Source organism: Hyperolius riggenbachi, chromosome 7 (genome assembly GCF_040937935.1).
Source record: "Hyperolius riggenbachi isolate aHypRig1 chromosome 7, aHypRig1.pri, whole genome shotgun sequence".
Lineage (NCBI taxonomy): Eukaryota > Metazoa > Chordata > Amphibia > Anura > Hyperoliidae > Hyperolius > Hyperolius riggenbachi.
The window spans coordinates 78,179,111-78,197,842 of record NC_090652.1 but is presented as its reverse complement, the minus strand read 5'-3'; the positions used below and the strand labels follow the sequence as shown (position 1 = coordinate 78,197,842).

At 43.7% G+C, this 18,732-nt stretch overlaps 1 non-coding gene across 1 annotated transcript; it reads right to left on the bottom strand.

Annotated features, from left to right (window-relative positions):
• Nucleotides 1-6,630: 6,630 nt before the first annotated feature.
• Nucleotides 6,631-6,702, bottom strand: TRNAR-UCU (transfer RNA arginine (anticodon UCU)). The gene has a single exon. It is a non-coding gene; the product is annotated as a tRNA-Arg (tRNA).
• Between the last annotated feature and the right edge of the window lie 12,030 nt (nucleotides 6,703-18,732).

Genomic DNA, 18,732 nt, shown 5'->3' with positions numbered 1-18,732 from the left:
CACTTCTTGCATTTTCGCTTAAAATTTTTGCATTAGCACAGAGATGCCAACATTCATATTTTCTACATGGCAACAAACCAGGCAAACTTTTAGCTCGTGCCCTGAGACAACAGCAGCAAAAGACATATGTTCCGCACATTACTGACCGTAGTAGTAAAAAACATATTAGAAGTGAGTCTATTGCCAATACCTTTACAGAATTCTATCACAAACTATATAACCTGACCCAATACTGCTGCGCTTGTATTCCACAGGTATCCAACACGCTCATGTAGGGAAAGAAACACATAAAGAAGGAACGTCTGTGCGTGCGTCCAAGCTCCGACCTACGCGTTTCGTCACGGGGCGTGACTCATCAGGGGCTGCTGCAGCCCCTGATGAGTCACGCCCCGTGACGAAACGCGGTGGGCGGAGCTTGGACGCACGCACAGAAGTTCAGGAAGCGAGGACTTTGCTACACCAGGCCGGCGGACGCGCTGAGGTTACGGTGCAGTACTTCTATATGATATGCTATACAACAAGAATTTACACTGTAAGCAGAATCTTAGCAGGTTTTAATGTTTTAATAAACTGGATTACGTGATGTTCAATTTTACATTGGCTCTAGGAATCTTTTTGATGGCAATGGCTGCCGGGGTCTATGCTTATTAGCAAGAAATTTGAGGGTAAGCGGCCACTTCATAGGGAGAGGTGGAGGCTGCTTTCTGGCACGTTTGGGGCCTATTCACTTGCTCTGGTAGTGTGTGAAGTTACACTAGGGGTGAGACAGTCTGTACGTTACACCCTATGTTCCTTCTTTATGTGTTTCTTTCCCTACATGAGCGTGTTGGATACCTGTGGAATACAAGCGCAGCAGTATTGGATCATTTAAAGTGTGCAACGCCTACACAGAGGACACTGTTTGCAGCTGCTCGGACTTTTAACCAAGTACTTTTTAATCGTGCGCAGCACTATCTATGAATTTGTATATAACCTGACCCGAGATGCAGAAGGGAAAGTTAGGGCCCCAAACCTATCAGATATTAAGGACTACATCATCCGTTCCAATATGCCCAAATTATCAGAAGACATGAAAGATAGTATGGAGGCTCCATTTACGGAAAGTGAGATCCGAAAGATCATCATGGGCCTTAAAACAGGAAAGGCTCCAGGGCCGGACGGATTCCCTGCCGAGTACTACAAAAAATTTAGAGGCACGCTTTCTCCCTATCTTTGCAAAATGTTTAATAGGTTAGCAGAAAGGGAACCAAAAGTGACTTTCCTGGCTCAGTCTCTGGAGTCACGGTTTTACGGTAATAGCCAAACCAAATAAGGACCCGGCTGCCTGTGGAAGCTACAGGCCTATCTCACTACTCAATATTGATGTCAAAATTTTCGCCAAAGCTTTAGCAAATAGACTAGCAGAGCACATGGGGTTTTTAGTTCATTGGGACCAGGTTGGCTTTATACCACAGAGGGAAGCCAGGGACAATACGATCAGGGCCTTGATCTCCTCCAGCTCACCCGCTTGGCTAAAAGCCCATGTATGGTACTATCCACGGATGCCGAAAAAGCATTTGACCGGGTGGGCTGGGGGTGGATACAAACGGTCATGCAGCAAATTAACCTAGGGGAGAGAATGCTATCCTGCATTAATGCACTATATACTAACCCATCGGCAAAGGTTAAAGTCAACGGGATCCTATCCAATTCCTTACAGATTACTAACGGTACTCGGCAGGGATGTCCTCTATCTCCCCTAATCTTTGCTCTCGCCCTGGAGCCTTTCCTCTGTACAGTAAGGGGAAACCCTGACATCACAGGCCTTCAAGTAGGACGTACTACCCATAAGGTTGCAGCCTACGTGGATGACCTTTTGTTCTTCCTAACCCATCCAGTAATCGCACTACCCAACTTAATCACAGAATTCAAACGTTTTGGTAGGCTATCCTTCTTCCAAATCAATTTTGACAAATGTGAAGCCTTTAACGCGGGCTTACCCACTGCGGAAGTCGAACACATAAAATAAAACTTTCCCTTTAAATGGAACCCGAAAGCCATCCATTATTTAGGCACATACATTAGAGACTCCCTCAAATCTGTTTATAAGCTTAACTTCCCCACAATTTTTAATACAATCTCCAAGGACCTGGAAAACTGGGACTTTCCCAACCTCTCTTGGTTCGGAAGAATATCTGTAATAAACATGAACATCATGCCTAGATTACTGTACCTATTCCAAACCCTACCAATTAAAATTCCCTTACAATTCATCCAACATGCACAATCAGTCTTTAACAAATATGTTTGGAAGCACAAACCTCCGCGCCTCAAACGAGAAATCCTCTTCAGCCCCAAGCATAATGGGGGAGTGGCACTTCCTAGTGTGCAAAAATACTATTTTGCATCCATTCTTACTAGAGTGGTGGACTGGGGCAGACATCAAGACCACAAACAATGGGTTGAGCTGGAAACCTCTTTATCTCCATACCCTCTGTCCAGATTAATTTGGACCACAGACAAGCCTAAACTCTCTTGGGGCCTGCCACCTCTCTGCCACTCTACCCTGGTCACCTTCCACAGGGCAAATAAAATTCTAAACCAAGCACCTAGCCCCTCCCCATTACTCCCAATCTCAGACAATCCTACCATAGGGGAAAACTGCGCAGATTTTAGAAGAGATTCCCTACGTAGGTCTAGAAAGGTGTGCTTCTCTGAGATGTGCAATGGGGATAGATGGGCCTCCCTAGAAGATCTTAAGAGGAGGCAAAATACTATGTCAATACTCTGGTGGGAATATTTCCAGTATAGGCACTTCCTCACCCATAATGGTATCCAACCCTCCCAATTGAGGCGTAAAACTGAGTTTGAAGACTTCTGCACAGCTCTAGGACCTGTCAGGAAAACCCTATCCTCACTATACTACATGATGACTTCTTTGGCTGCACCGACATTATCCTTTATGCAGGGGTGGGAACGGGAATTAGGACCCTCTCCTTAGAGCAGAAGACCACAATTTGCACACACACTCATAAATCTTCGAGGTCGGTTAGAATACAGGAAGTGAACTATAAAGTGCTCGCGCGATGGTATTTTACCCCTGTCAGATTGCATGATATCTCCCCGGAAAAGTCTGAATTATGCTGGCGTTGCCAAAGTGAAAGAGGCACTTTGTTACATATTATGTGGTCGTTTCCAATCATATTGGATTTCTGGAAGAAAATTGAAAGACTCCTTAAGGCTGTCACAGACAGGCCAGTTCCATTCACACCGGAATTCTACCTCTTACATCTTAATGATTGGAAAACAAAAAATTATAAGCGATCAGTGGTCGGACACATTCTAAATGCGGCAAAGTGCCTCACAGTAAGACATTGGAAACAAACAACCCCCCCCCCCAGGCATAGAAGAATTAGTCAGGGAATTAGACTTTGTGGAACGGATGGAGGATCTTGCTTCCGTAGCTTCTAATAGTGCAGAGGCATACAAAAAAACATGGTCCTTCTGGAACTACTTTAGAGCTTGCGGGGAATTTCAACAGATCCTGAATGACTTGTGACTAAAACGATTTGGCTAACCATAAAAACAAAGGGTGGCCCTTAGGCGCGCAAAGGTAAAGCAATTGCTCAGTTCAAGTTCCATATGTATTTTTAAGTAGCAGATGGGGGACCTGGCGACCAGAGGACGTGGGGGGGGGGGGGGGGGATGGGGAAGTTCTCGGGGAATTTAGTTAAAATTACTTTGCGGGGAAATCCAATCTTATGGGCACAGCTATGCTTGACTCTTTATTCCTTTTATGCTTACCATATATACAGTTGTCCTTATATATAACATGTTAATACATCTTTGGTATTATTACAGGCTTATGTACGATTCAACGAACTTTTCATCTAAGGGCAGCTAACTTTTCGTCATAGCAAAATGTGCCTTAAACTAGAAGTGTGTTATTTGTTCAAAAATGTAATACTGTACCATGTTTTTCCCTGTGAAATGAAAATAAAGAATATACAAAATTTCTTTTTTTGCATTCACATCCCTCGTGCATGCTAAGTAGACATTTTTAACTAATTGTGCGAGGGGGGGGGGGGGGGACATTAATCAAAGGACATGTATGTGATATGTCTGAGCACAAATGTTAAAAACATTTTTGGGAAATTATTTTGGAATTTACAAGTTGGAATCCCAATTTTGACTTTCAACTTGAAATTGTGGAACTCCAATTCCAAAGGTTTGCTGCCATTAAACCAAAAAAATTACCATTCAGGTTTAATGCTTTAACGACTAACGGGACATAGTTTTCTGGCAAGCTTTCAAAACTTTCCACATGACATCTGGGGATGGGAGCCGTAAGGCGTTAGTCACACTGTACAGCGAGGCTGAAGAGAGGAGTGAAGGGGATGTGTTGCTACCTCTGCTGACGACAGGTAATGTGTGATTTTTCCACTGCCACACTCTGCATCTGAAAGTGGCCCCCCGCCGCACTGCGATGGCAGGGGTTGCAGGGGCTATTGTTTCACCCCTGGTGGCTTCCATGCTTTTTCCTTTTACATCACCAGTAGAGATGGCCCGAACCTCCAATTTTCGGTTCGCAAACTTCTGCAAAAGTTCGGTTCGCGCGAACTTTCACGATCCGCAATAGACTTCAATAGGGAGGTGAACTTGGAAAACTAGAAAAAATGATGCTGGCCACAAAAGCGATGGAAAAGATGTTTCAACGGGTCTAACACCTGGAGGGGGACATGGCAGAGTGGAATACATGCCAAAAGTCCTGGGGAAAAATCTGGATTTGATACAAAGCAGCGTTTTAAGGGCAGAAATCACATTGAATGCTAAATTGCAGGCCTAAAGTGCTTTCACACATCTTGCATGTGTATACATCAATCAGGGAGTATAATCCCTCCTTCTCCTCCTCCTCCTGTCTTGTCTTCCAGGGATTTGTAGGATGTGAAAAGCCAGCTTACATACATTGGCTGGGAATCAAACCCAGGTCAACTGCTTGGAAGGCTGCTATGCTCACCACTATACCACCAACGCTACATGCTGAAGCCAGCCTAGCATGTACCATTGTGATATACCCAAGAGAAAAATGAGCTTGCTTAGGGATTTGCAGGATGTCAAAAGCAACCTCACATACATTGGCCAGGAATCAAACCCAGGTCAACTGCTTAGAAGGTAGCTATGCTCACCACTATACCACCAACACTACATGCTGACGCCAGCCTAGTATGTACCATTGTGATATACCCAAGAGAAAAATGAGTTTGCTTAGGGATTTGTAGGATGTCAAAAGCAACCTCACATACATTGGCAGGGAATCAAACCCACCTCAACTGCTTAGAAGGCAGCTTGGCTCACCACTATACCACCAACACTACATGCTGAAGCCAGCTTAGCATGTACCATTGTGATATACCCAAGAGAAAAATGAGCTTGCTTAGGAATTTGTAGGAGGTCAAAAGCAACCTCACATACATTGGCCAGGAATCGAACCCAGGTCAACTGCTTAGAAGGTAGCTATGCTCACCACTATACCACCAACACTACATGCTGACGCCAGACTAGCATGTACCATTGTGATATACCCAAGAGAAAAATGAGTTTGCTTAGGGATTTGTAGGATGTCAAAAGCAGCCTCACATACATTGGCCAGGAATCAAACCCACCTAAACTGCTTAGAAGGCAGCTATGCTCACCACTATACCACCAACACTACATGCTGATGCCAGCTTAGTATGTACCATTGTGATATACCCAAGAGAAAAATGAGCTTGCTTAGGGATTTGCAGGATGTCAAAAGCAACCTCACATACATTGGCCAGGAATCGAACACAGGTCAACTGCTTAGAAGGCAGCTATGCTCACCACTATATCACCAAAACTGCATGCTGAAGCCAGCCTAGCATGTACCATTGTGATATACCCAAGAGAAAAATGAGCTTGCTTAGGGATTTGTAGGATGCCAAAAGCAACCTCACATACATTGGCCAGGAATCGAACCCAGGTCAACTGCTTAGAATGTAGCTATGCTCACCACTATACCACCAACACTACATGCTGACGCCAGACTAGCATGTACCATTGTGATATACCCAAGAGAAAAATGAGTTTGCTTAGGGATTTGTAGGATGTCAAAAGCAACCTCACATACATTGTCCGGGAATCAATCCCAGGTCAACTGCTTAGAAGGCAACTATGCTCACCACTATACCACCAACACTACATGCTGACGCCAGCTTAGCATGTACCATTGTGATATACCCAAGAGAAAAATGAGCTTGCTTAGGAATTAGTAAGATGTCAAAAGCAACCTCACATACATTGGCCGGGAATCAATCCCAGGTCAACTGCTTAGAAGGCAGCTATGCTCACCACTATACCACCAACACTACATGCTGACACCAGCCTAGCATGTACCATTGTGATATACCCAAGAGAAAAATTAGCTTGCTTAGGGATTTGTAGGATGTGAAAAGCCAACTCACATACATTGGCCGGAAATCAAACCCAGGTCAACTGCTTAGAAGGCAGCTATGCTCACCACTATACCACCAACGCTACATGCTGAAGCCAGCCTAGCATGTACAATTGTGATATACCCAAGAGAAAAATGGCTTGCTTAGGGATTTGTAGGATGTCAAAAGCAACCTCACATACATTGGCCGGGAATCGAACCCAGGTCAACTGCTTAGAAGGCAGCTATGCTCACCACTATACCACCAACACTAGTCATCTCTAGCATTCCATTCAGGCGCACTCTCACTGTTGTCACAGTGCGCCTGGTTACCACGGCCCTCGCGCACTGCACCCGCTGTGTTGATAGTGGTTAGGTATGGGCACGACTGCTTGTCAGCGCTACCCCGCTTATGTCTTTGGAATCCTGCGTTCTTTGGGTGGACTTGGAGTACAATGGTTTAGCGATGGTGAAGTAGAGTCACACTATTTTTCTACAGATCAGACTTATGCTATACTGCCATTTGTTTATATTTGGTGAGGGGGAGTGGTGTTCTATAATTTGAAGCCACCTATTATAACTGCAGGGTGGAGTTTGCATACCACATCTGTTGCAGTCCCCCATTGGGACTGATTGTGTCATGTGACTTGCTATGATTGGTCTGTCCTGATCTTTATGTTGTTATATACTGTATATGAGTATGTTTGCTGTTTCACATTAGGCTGTGTGCAGGGCATGTTCTAGACTTTTTGCTGCCTGAGGCAAACTTGTGAGGATGCGCCCCTGCTAACACCCCCCCCCCCTCCCCCGATTTGGAATGATCGCACAGAAGAGTTACTCTGCTTCATTTAATGTTCTCACATGACATGCTGCAGCGCAAAACTGTCTGGCTGTGAGTCTGTGACAAACAGATTGCTCAACCTCAGCCACTCCATTCCTCCTCAGGAAGGTACACACAGTACAAAACTGCTGCCCCTGTAATCTCTGCGTCTGATGCAAATGTTTCACCTTTCTTCATGAGAGAACTGGCCCTGGCTGTAAGGCGTGAACAAGGGCAGAGTCCCAAAACAGATAGCCGTAGCCCTTTTTATTGATGCAGTGACGGATCCTTTGTAGAGTGTGAGTTTATCATTGGGCCCCTTCAAGCACTTGATATGTAACAGTTGATATGGAGAACCTAAACCTGCCAAGGACAGTTGCAGTGATATGGTACCCATACACGGTACAATTAAAACGTTCGATTTTCCAGTTTTTTCGACCCAAACTAGCGAATCGAATGAAAGTTAAAAATAATCTTTTTTTTTCGATCAAGAAAAACGAACGATTATACCGCTTTTTTTCATTAAAATCTGATCGTGCATGTTGGAAAAATCTTTATATTCGATCTAACGGAATTATCGAACTAAATTATCTGATCGAAAAAAAAATAATGAAAAATTGCACCATTTATGGACATGTTTAGAGAGGTGTGAACAGGGGGAAGAACTGTAGGTATAACTGCATTATTGCACCGGGGGGTTTGTCTGCACACCCCCTCCCCTCGCCCCATCATTGGTGTGTTTGCTCCCAGGATGTGCATTGTGCACTATAGGTAAGTAAGTAACGCAGAAGTAGAGCATCTATCCTTTGGGGGGGGCAGCATGGATGGTCCTCCCTAGGCGTAGGCCGCGTCTGTGGGGTGTACCGTCCATGGGTTCTTCTCGCTCCCCCCCCTCCCCCAGAGGGGCAGTTGTGGCACTCCCGGGCAATGGTTGCTTTGTGGGGGTGTCTGCACTGCCCCCCATTTCTTGGGGGCACAATGAGGCCTACACGTGGCGCCCCTGTTGAGATGCAAAGTTTTGCGTGGGCCAACTCCTGCAGGAATGGCAGGGAGGTAGCCTTAGATCCTGCATATTCTGGTAGGCGAATGCAGCATGCAAACGCTTTGCCATTTTAATTAGACGAGAGTCAGTTTAAATTAGTCAATAGACTTGAGGCAGCCAGTATATAAGTCAGGTGAAGACTGGTTAGATGCACACACCTTTCACTCTTCTCTAGTATGCATTGAATAACTGTATTATTACCAGCATAGAAAAGAAAACCTGAGACTTAACAAGTCTCAGGTTTTATACGTATCTGGGGTTTCCTCCAGCCCGCTTGAGGCCGCTCGGTCCCTCGCAATCTCCCCGGGCCGCTCCGGTCCCCCACTGAAGGGCGCGGTACACTGGCCGCATTGCTCCTTGTTGCGCATGCCCCCTTCACGCTCCCGTGACTTTAAGCAAACTACCGCAAATGAAGGAGAGACGCTCGTGGGCTTCTCTGGTCCAATCTCAACATCTGCACAAACTGTTGCTAGTCTGCTGGGTTCAGCAGGGCCAAAAAGGCAGAAGCAAAGTCTTTTAGTAAAGTCGTTTCATTAGATCTTTCTGTACTAATGTTTACCGAAGGACACCACCAGAGAATGCAGACACACAGCCTTCAGATACAAATAACCGACTCCGGCTTTATTTGCAATATAGTTGTTATTCTGGTGATCCAGGCAACTCAACAGTATGTTATTATAAAGACTATAAATTATAGATCAGTTTATTATTAAAGGAGAAAACACCCTTCACAGTGTTATTAACGATTTCAGCCCGCGGGTATTTTTCACCTTATGCATCAGAGTAATTTTCACCTCCCATTCATTCACCAATAACTTTATCACTACTTAACACAATGAATTGATCTATATCATGTTTTTTTCCACCACCAATTAGGCTTTGTTTGGGTGGTACATTTTCCTAAGAATTATTTTTTGCTAAATGCATTTTCACAGGAATATTAAGAAAAAAATGGCAAAAATTCATTATTTCTCGGTTTTTGGCCTTTATAGCTTTAAAATAAAGCATGCTACCATAATTAAAACCTATGTATTTTATTTGCCCATTTGTCCCAGTAATTACACCATTTAAATTAATTACACCATTTAAATTATGTCCCTATCACAATGTATGGTGCCAATATTTTATTTGGAAATAAAGATGCATTTTGTAAGTTTTGCGTCCATCACTATTTACAAGCTTATAATTTAAAAAATGTTCATAATATACCCTCTTCACATGCATATTAACCTGTTGCCGACAGCTCCACGCCAATTGGCGTGAGCAGTGCAGCAGCCTCAGGACCGCTCCACGCCAATTGGCGTAAACGGCTCTCTATGGGGCTAGCAGGAGATTGCGTGCATGCTGCGCCTTCAGTCTCCCAGCGGCGATCGCTGCTGGGAGACTGTAAAAGGCGAAATCAGCGTCTATAAACCTTGTACAGTGCTGCGATCTGCAGCAGCTCTGTACTGGGGACTGTTACTGCAAAAGTGATCTGCTGTCATAGGCTGAAGCTTATGACAGCCGATCACGCTGATTGGCCGGTGGGGGGAGGGAGGGAGAGAGCCGGATAAAAATTAAAAAAAATAAGCAATTTTATTTAAAAAATAGCAAAATTAAATATTGATAAAAAAAATAAACAATTGGAGAGCGATCGGACCCCACCAACAGAGAGCTCTGTTGGTGGGGGGAAAAAAAGGGGGGGGGGAATCACTTGTATGCTGACCTATTAAATAGCCCACAATTTAATAGTTGACTTGTTTTTGTTCCCAATTGCTTCAATATCCCTAACAGTTAAATGTCAAATATTTAGTAGCAGAGTTCTGTACGGATACATTGCTAGCTTACAGGTTTGTAGGCTAGAGATGTGTTCCATTGCTACATAGTGGGGAGGTGGGACAATGTGCCACTCACAATGGAGTAGAAGGGGTAAGACCGAGATGACCTTGCACTCCAGATCTCTCAATAATGTGTCGTGGAGGATTGGGACCACGGCACTTAGATTCTCAACAGAAATAGCCTGGCCAGGGGCGTAACTAGTAATCACTGCGAAACTTTGGATGGGGCCCCCTCCCGCCAACCACCCCCCATTCCCCCCTACTTTCTGCACAGGTAAACTGAACCAATGTTTTTCAATTGGCTAGTGCACATTTTAATGTGTTTTCCCCATGCAGATAAAAATTTACAGCAGTGCAGGAATTTCTCTATCAATTACATTAGCGTCTGTTATAAACCCTGCATGTTTTCACACATACAGACAACATTCGTGTGCAGAAAATGCATACAGAAAACGGACAGATGAATGTGCTCCCAGCCTCAGCATATTACACTCACTCTGTCCATCTCTGATTGAGCAGAACTGGCTCTGCAGACTTCTCCAGCATCACTACTATACAGAGCACTTGGGGAGAGGTAGAGAGATTGGGGACTGGGCGCTGTACACAAGACCCTGCTGCACACTGAATAGGGGCTGTTTACAAAACTTTGTATGATTTGTTACCAGTGGCTGAGCATATGCAGTGATTACAACAATTGTGCAGGGAGTTTTTTCCTCTCCATGTCCTTAGTTGTCAGTCTCTCAGGACGGGGCCCCCTGTGGCTTCTGGGACCCATGTGGCTGCATGTTTTGCAGGGTCTGTTGTTATGCTCCTGCCTGACTGGCTGCCTCAATGGAGAAACATCCAGCGTGAGTGCGAGGATTAAAGCAAACCTGTGAGATCTGTAGGAGTAAAAGTTTGATACCTCCATAGATGGAAGTCCATGGATACTCCAGAGACTATCCAAGTCCTCCTGCTGATCCTCCTGCTGATCCAGTGCTGCTGGACCCTCTAAAAGTTTGCCTTGTACCGGTTCAGTAGCTCGGACTCTCTCTTGCTCCGTAGCAAAATCTATACCCGAGTGGCTCCGTGCTACTGTGCAGGCATGATGGGTCCTGTGCCTCTTCAGTGCGGCCACATTGTTCATGAACGGGACTACTTGCACCATTCAGCAAGCATCCATCTGAAAATGGCGCCTGTGAATAATGGCACACAGTGTTGCCGCTAACCCGTTTGCCGCTTATCGCTATTTAACGTTAAAGCCTTATTGTTATTTAGCGTTAAAGCCTTATCGTTATTTAGCGTTAACACACAGAACCCTCTCTGTACCTATCCCTAACCCCTAAACCCCCCCGGTGGTGCCGAACCCTAACCACCCCCCTGGTAGTGCCTAACCCTAAGACCCTCCCTGGTGGTGTATATTGTACTGTAACTATACCTAACCCTACTCTCCCACAGAACCCTCCTTGTACCTAACCCTAACCACCCCCTTGGTGGTGCCTAACCCTAAGACGACCCTGGTGGTGCCTAACCCTAAGACCCCCCCCCCAGTGGTGCCTAACCCTAACCTTGACAGTGTTACATTAAATCCATTTACCGTTTTGCAGTTAAATAACGTCTGCAGTTTGGCTTATGTAGGGCGCTATTGATAAATAACGTTAGTGTGTGCCACTATTGATAAATAACGTTAGTGTGTGCCACTATTGATAAATAACGTTAGTGTGTGCCGTTTTTCTTCTTTTTTCCCTGTGCGCCCTTATTAAGCAGTACTAACGATAAATAGCGATAAGCGTATCTTTTTAATGCGGCGCCATTTTTATGCATAGGCGCTGTGCGCCATTATTCACTGATCCCATTCAGCAAAGCCCCTGTTCAGAAGGTTCTGGGGTCCCAGTATTGGATGAGTTGAGGTAAGGGGAGAGGGGGAGACCTCTGGAAGATCCGGAGGCTTCCCTCTACCAAGGTAAGTACCCATTTGAAGCACTTTTCCCCCTCCAGGTACTCTTTAAGTGGATTACAAGTAACTTTAACTGTCTGGGTATTTCCTTCACCTCATTAAGTTAGTTAGAGAGATGAAACACCTTCTAAAAAGTTGTCCAGTTGAACCTACCTTACTTATTCTTTGGATACACCAAAAATCAGCCCCCTTAGGGACATAAAAGTGGACTTAAGCCTGTTATATACTTTTAATTATGATTGGCCAATTACTGACCAATTTTTCAACTTTAGAATGAGAGTCAACAGATATTGAATACTATCAGCAGATTTTACACTTTAATAGCTTAGAAGTGAAGGAGGAGCACAAGTTTTGGGGAAGTACAAGTTTTTGTGCAGTAGGTCAGCAAAGCATTTCATGATCTGAAAAAACCCTCATGTCCAACAACACAAATATGAATCTCTATTGCCCAGAAAACTGTCTGTTTGTGAAATATTACAGCTGAACACAACATCAAATAAATAAGCGGCTTCCCTCTTGCCACCTGTGTACAAATTGGCCAATACATAAATGTCAAACTTTGCCTTCCTCTGATAAATACGGCATTTAAGTTGTCGGCATGGACTTCTTCGCAAACAATCAATAAATAGCAGACATCCTCTGTCTTCTGGAAGAAAGGTATCGCTGTAGGCAACTGGCAGTTTAACACCATTATGTATCATCCCTCGTATGGATTCAAATGTTTGGGCTGTCAATTATTTTTATAACCAGCCAAAAACAATCCCAACTGGCAAATTGACGAGCTCAAGGATTAAAATGTAAAACTGATGTCCAGTTGCATAGGCAGATAAACAGTTTGCTTGTTAAAGGATAACTGTCAGGCACAATTATGTAGATCTGATATCTGCACTACGGGCTTAAGGTATAACCTACTACACAAAATGTCATAGACATGTTGTAGGCTTTATTAAATTAGCTGTAGCCACGGATGGTGTTTCCTGTGATGCTAAACAAGACATTTATCATTCAAAGCAAACTGGGAGTCTTCAGAGGGTACCAAAGGCTGAGAAGATTATAGCACTTTGTCCGGCACTCAGCATGGTCCTACTGACACAAAGCATTAAAGTCCAACTGCAGACATAAGTTTCTGAATATAAGATGCTCCAGACTATAAAATGCACCTAAGTTTGGAGGTAAAGAAAAATCAGGGAAAAAAATAAAAATACTAAAACTGGGGCATCTATAGTGCAGGGGCGTCTTATGGACCTTCTCCCCAAAAAACTCTCTAAACTACTCTGTCTAAGCTACACTACACAGCTACACTACATTAATCCCTGCTGTCCCACCAGCTAAACTACACTGCACTACACTACACTGCACTACACTACACTACACTGCACTACACTGCACTACACTACACTACACTGCACTACGCTACACTGCACTACGCTACACTGCACTACCCTACACTGCACTACGCTACACTGCAGTGCACTACACTACACTGCACTACACTACACTGCACTACGCTACACTACACTGCACTACACTACACTGCACTACACTGCACTACACTACACTGCACTACACTACACTACACTGCACTACGCTACACTGCACTACGCTACACTGCACTACCCTACACTGCACTACGCTACACTGCAGTGCACTACACTACACTGCAGTGCACTACACTACACTGCACTACACTACACTGCACTACGCTACACTACACTGCACTACACTACACTGCACTACGCTACACTGCACTGCACTACACTACACTGCACTACACTACACTACACTCCACTACGCTACACTGCACTACACTACAGGCTTTTCTATTAACCGCTAAAGTCAGCACACAATTACACAAAAATAACAACAAAAATTACGCAAAATTACAAATCATTACAATTACATACAAAATTAATTACGATTTTTCAAAACATTTTGCATTATGATTACAATGCGTAATTGCGAGTTGCAATGCATGATTACGCATAGGCGTAATTTCTGCTCATCACTATGTATGGGACAATACCCCAAACAAGGATACAGACTGCAGCAAACACCCAACACAGAATCAAAACCTTCTCAACTCTTTAACGGAGCTCAAACTTTAAGCCGAATTCAGCCACAAGTCCAGAAGCAATAATAGACTCCATAAAGGCAGAATACTGGATGAGACAAATGGAGTGTCTGCCTCCGGGGAAAGCAGTAATAAACACACTGACAATACCAAATATTGGCTACTACACACAAATAGAAAACGTTCCCAGCTATTCCCAGGCACTGCCTGTAATTGGCTGTTACTGCTGGCAGGCATTTATAGTTGTGACCGTCTCATTTTCATACCTCTTTGATGAATTGCTCAAGAATTCGAGGTCCACTCCTTTCAATATTCATCCCTTTTTTACTGTTTCATCTTATTACTTTCCATGTGGGGATTCCCATGTCTCTCTTCGCTCTGATAGACAGAAGATCCCTTGGTAGATCCTCAGTCGTGTGATGTTTTGTGCCTGCTTTGCTAAAGGCATCCCGAAGATTTAAGATTTGTTCTACTTTTGCTTCCCATTCATGTGCATTATCATCAAAAAATTAAAATAATGTTTCTGCTGCATACTACGACCTCCCCAAAAATGTGCTCACTTCCACTAAAATGAAATACAGTGGGACCTGAGCTCCGTCCAGCTGGCTTTTCTTGATTTGCCCCCTGCTTATCACCACCATGTTTACTGACTTAAAGTGGGCTGTAACATTTAAAAATAAAAAGTTGCCAAAAATTAGGTAGTGCCCCAAATGTATTTCTAAAATAGATCCCAATTTATCCCCCATTTTTTTTTCTTTACCTGGTCTGGGTGCCGTTGCCGAACTGCAGGAACTGTGCAGTGCCAGCAGGATTGTGGGAAGTGTCATTTTCTTTAGCTACAGTAACAAGCTTATCTCAGCAAGCAAATAACAAAAAGCTTCCAATTTCGGATAAGATAAGGACACTGTGACGGTAATTGAATAATATTTTTGAAATGTAAGTCAGGAACAGCTCCCAACACATTTCCCTCGGCAAGTTCTGCTTAGTCAGTTTTAAAAATCTCACACTTGCCTGCAAAATTGAAATGGAAGAGCCTAATTAAATTATATGGGGGCTCTAACTAATTATGTTGTTTATGAGGAAAACTGCTAATTATGTTGTTTGAGGTGGGGTGTCACTGCTAATTATGTTGTTGAGGGGGCACACCGCTAATAATGTTGTTTGGGGGGAAGGGTGTTGCTGCTAATTATGTTTTTTTGGGGACATGCTGCTTAATCAAATGAGTGGTTGTTGTGGAAATTAAACAGTCCATATTCTTATGGCTGCAAAATTGAAATGAAAATGAAATTTTTGCTAACATCAAATTACTGAAAAGGTTTGTGCAGCCCTGATACATTTCTAGCAAATTTAAGTATAAAGTAGAATTTCATTTTGAGAAGGTGTCGATGGATTCAGCCTGGCTGGAAACATCTACATAAAATGTATCTGCTTTGAGCGAAATGACCTTTTAAACGTTATAATGGCTTTCCTTATAGTTCAAGCATAATGCATGCTTGATGCAAATGGCATTTCGAGATAAATATATTGGGAAACACATTTACTCATCTCCTAGCTAAAAGCTGAAAAAACAGAATTAGAAAGAAAAGACTTTCTAGGAAGCCAATGATAAGTTTGTTAATTAGTGTTTTCCATTCCGTTGTCTGGCATTTACTGCTGGATAAATTAATAAATCTAAAGTGTGCAGGGATGCCTTGCACTGTGTAACCCCAGGCTGCCCTTATCTCGCGTCACCCAGCGATGCGCCTGCCAGTGGCAATTTATGGCGGGTAAACGATTGCCTGGATGAGCAATCAAGCACAATAGGTGCATAGGGCGATACTCTTGCTTGTGCATATCTGTATTAGGTCATGCAGGAATAGATGACATGGGTAAGCGAAGCTTGTTTAGTTAACAATGCAAATTCCGCCTGTTTATTCAATATATTTTTCTTTATGTTGATGTGTTCTGTGCCTTCAAAGGGCTCAGCGGGCAGACATATAAAAATATGCTCAATGTGCAAATCCCTGATCTCCGCTGAGACCTGCCCCACTTAGGATTAAAGTGGCGGCTGGCGCACAAGATACCATTTAAAGGCTTTGCTGTCGAAAACTAATTTAAAAGGCATTTACAAGTCTGAATCCTATACTTTTCATTTACTTTTTTTGTGACGTCTGCAGAAGTAGCTGTACAACAAGATGCAGACCGGGCACTGTCTCTTTACTCGCATTTATTTCCAATACGATACAGCCATCAAAACAGAAACAGCTCAGCATGATGTACAAATCAAACCTGGTGCTGTTACATGTGCTCGGGTGGATAGAGGTAGAGTACCCAGAGGATGATAGAACGGGCACTAAAGCCATTTCGTGCTGTCATGGCGCTTGCTCACATGCTTGTCCGTGCTAAAGGCGGCGCATCTGAGCCTCCGGGTTGAAGTCCAGTGGCTCCGCCCTGAGCACCAACCATTGGCCCACAGACCAGAATAAAGTAGAAGTATAGGAAGGTGAAAGGTCGCCTATACCAGCGATACCATGATTCATATAGTGCGAACATTGAATATAAGTTAACATTGTTTTCAGTGTTGCTTGCAAATTTTCGCCAAAGTCATTTTCGCATCGAAAATACCATTTTCAATTTTGCAGAATTTTCACGAAAATAAGCTTAAATTTTCACTTTTTTACCCAAATAGCAAAATTAAAGGAAAAGTGCCATATTTTTGCCCAAATAGCAAATTTCAAAAATAGCTGCTATATTCGACATGTGCTTAGCATGAAAATTCGAAAATTGATAGGAAGTAATGTCTTCTCTCCCCATATTAGGCCTCTCATGATTCTTAGCAGCGGATTTGACCCAGGAACCAGATAACTGCAACCAATCAGACAACAGACAGCCCCCTGAGTATAAGAATAGCTCTCGACACACCAGCCTCTGTTGGGAAGACTTAGTGGATGTGATAGGAGTAGAGAGAGCTTGCAGTCTACTGTGTGATTGTGGTTTGAAAATCTCCAAAAATACAAGTTACAGCAGGCTAGATTGTACTTGTATTCTAAAACAAGTCTTTTTTATTTTTTCTGTGCTCAGTGTATTTTATGTAGAAGCAGAGGGTGATATACTGTTACTGTCACTGGTCACTGTGTACTGTAGTGTGTCTGTGCCACAGTACAAGCTACATACTAGATATAATATTACAATAACAATAACAATAACAATAATATTTATATAGCGCTTTTCTCCCTGGGGACTCAAAGCGCTGTGACCCTGCATTATGCAGTCTCAAAGGCTCGGGAAAAGAGGTGAGTTTTTAGCCTTTTTTTAAAGCTGTCCAGAGAAGGAGCCTCTCGTACTGATTGTGGAAGTGAGTTCCATAGAGTAGGGGCTGCATAGGAAAAGGCCCGAGCACCAAATGTTAAGTGTATCCTGGGAATAACCAGCTTCATCTTGTTGGCAGAGCGAAGGGTGCGTGGAGGGGCATAAAGTTCCAATAGATCCGCTATGTATTTGGGTCCCATGTGGTGTAGAGCCTTGAATGTCAGCAGGCAGATCTTAAAATTGATTCTCCATTTTACTGGCAACCAGTGAAGAGTTTGCAGTACTGGGGTGATGTGTGAGCTGCGGGGGGCATTGGCTAGGAGTCTGGCTGCAGCATTCTGTACTAGCTGTAAGGGGCGCAGAACCATATCTGTAGATCCGATTAACAGGGCGTTGCAGTAGTCTAGGCGGGAGGATACAAATGCGTGAACCAGGGCAGGTAGGTCTTCAGCTGGGATAAGGTGTTTTATTTTCGCTATATTTCTTAGATGGAAGAAGGAAGACTTGACGACAGCTGATACCTGCTGTCTGAGTTTTAGATTTCCATCCAGGATCACCCCAAGGTTTCGCACAGAGTCTTTATACTGTACAGTATCTCCCCCAATTGCTAGTTTGAGGTGGTGAGCGTTTTGAACTTTATCCATCATGTGTGGACCACCTACCACCAACACCTCTGTTTTGTCAGAGTTCAGCCACAGCCAGCTGGTGTTCATCCAATTTTGTAAATCCACTAGACACGCATTTATGGATGCTGATGGGTCTTGGGTGCCAGGCTTGAAGGACAGATACAGTTGTGTGTCATCTGCATAACAATGGTATCCTAAACCATAGTTCTGGATTATTTTGCCCAGTGGGAGCATGTAGACTGCAAAGAGTAATGGTGATAGTACAGAACCCTGTGGAACTCCATAGGCAAGTGGCACTGGATTAGAGTAGTGTGTGCACAGACATACTTGCTGTGTCCTGCCAGATAGGAAGGTCTGAAACCAGCTAAGAACAGTACCCCTTAGGCCACAGTAATTCTTCAGTCGCTGGATTAGTATTTCATGGTCCACAGTATCAAATGCTGCTGACAAGTCAAGAAGAATCAGAATTGAGCAATCACCCTTGTCCCTTGCAGTAAGTAGATCATTCATTACTCGGACTAATGCTGTTTCAGTGCTGTGCCTTTTCCTGAATCCTGACTGAAAAGTATCAAAGATGTTGTTATCTGTAAGCCTGGCTTCTAGCTGGTTGGCGACTGCTTTCTCGATAACTTTTGATAGGAATGGTAAGTTCGCCACAGGTCTGTAGTTGGTTACAGAATCAGGATCTAGTGATGGTTTCTT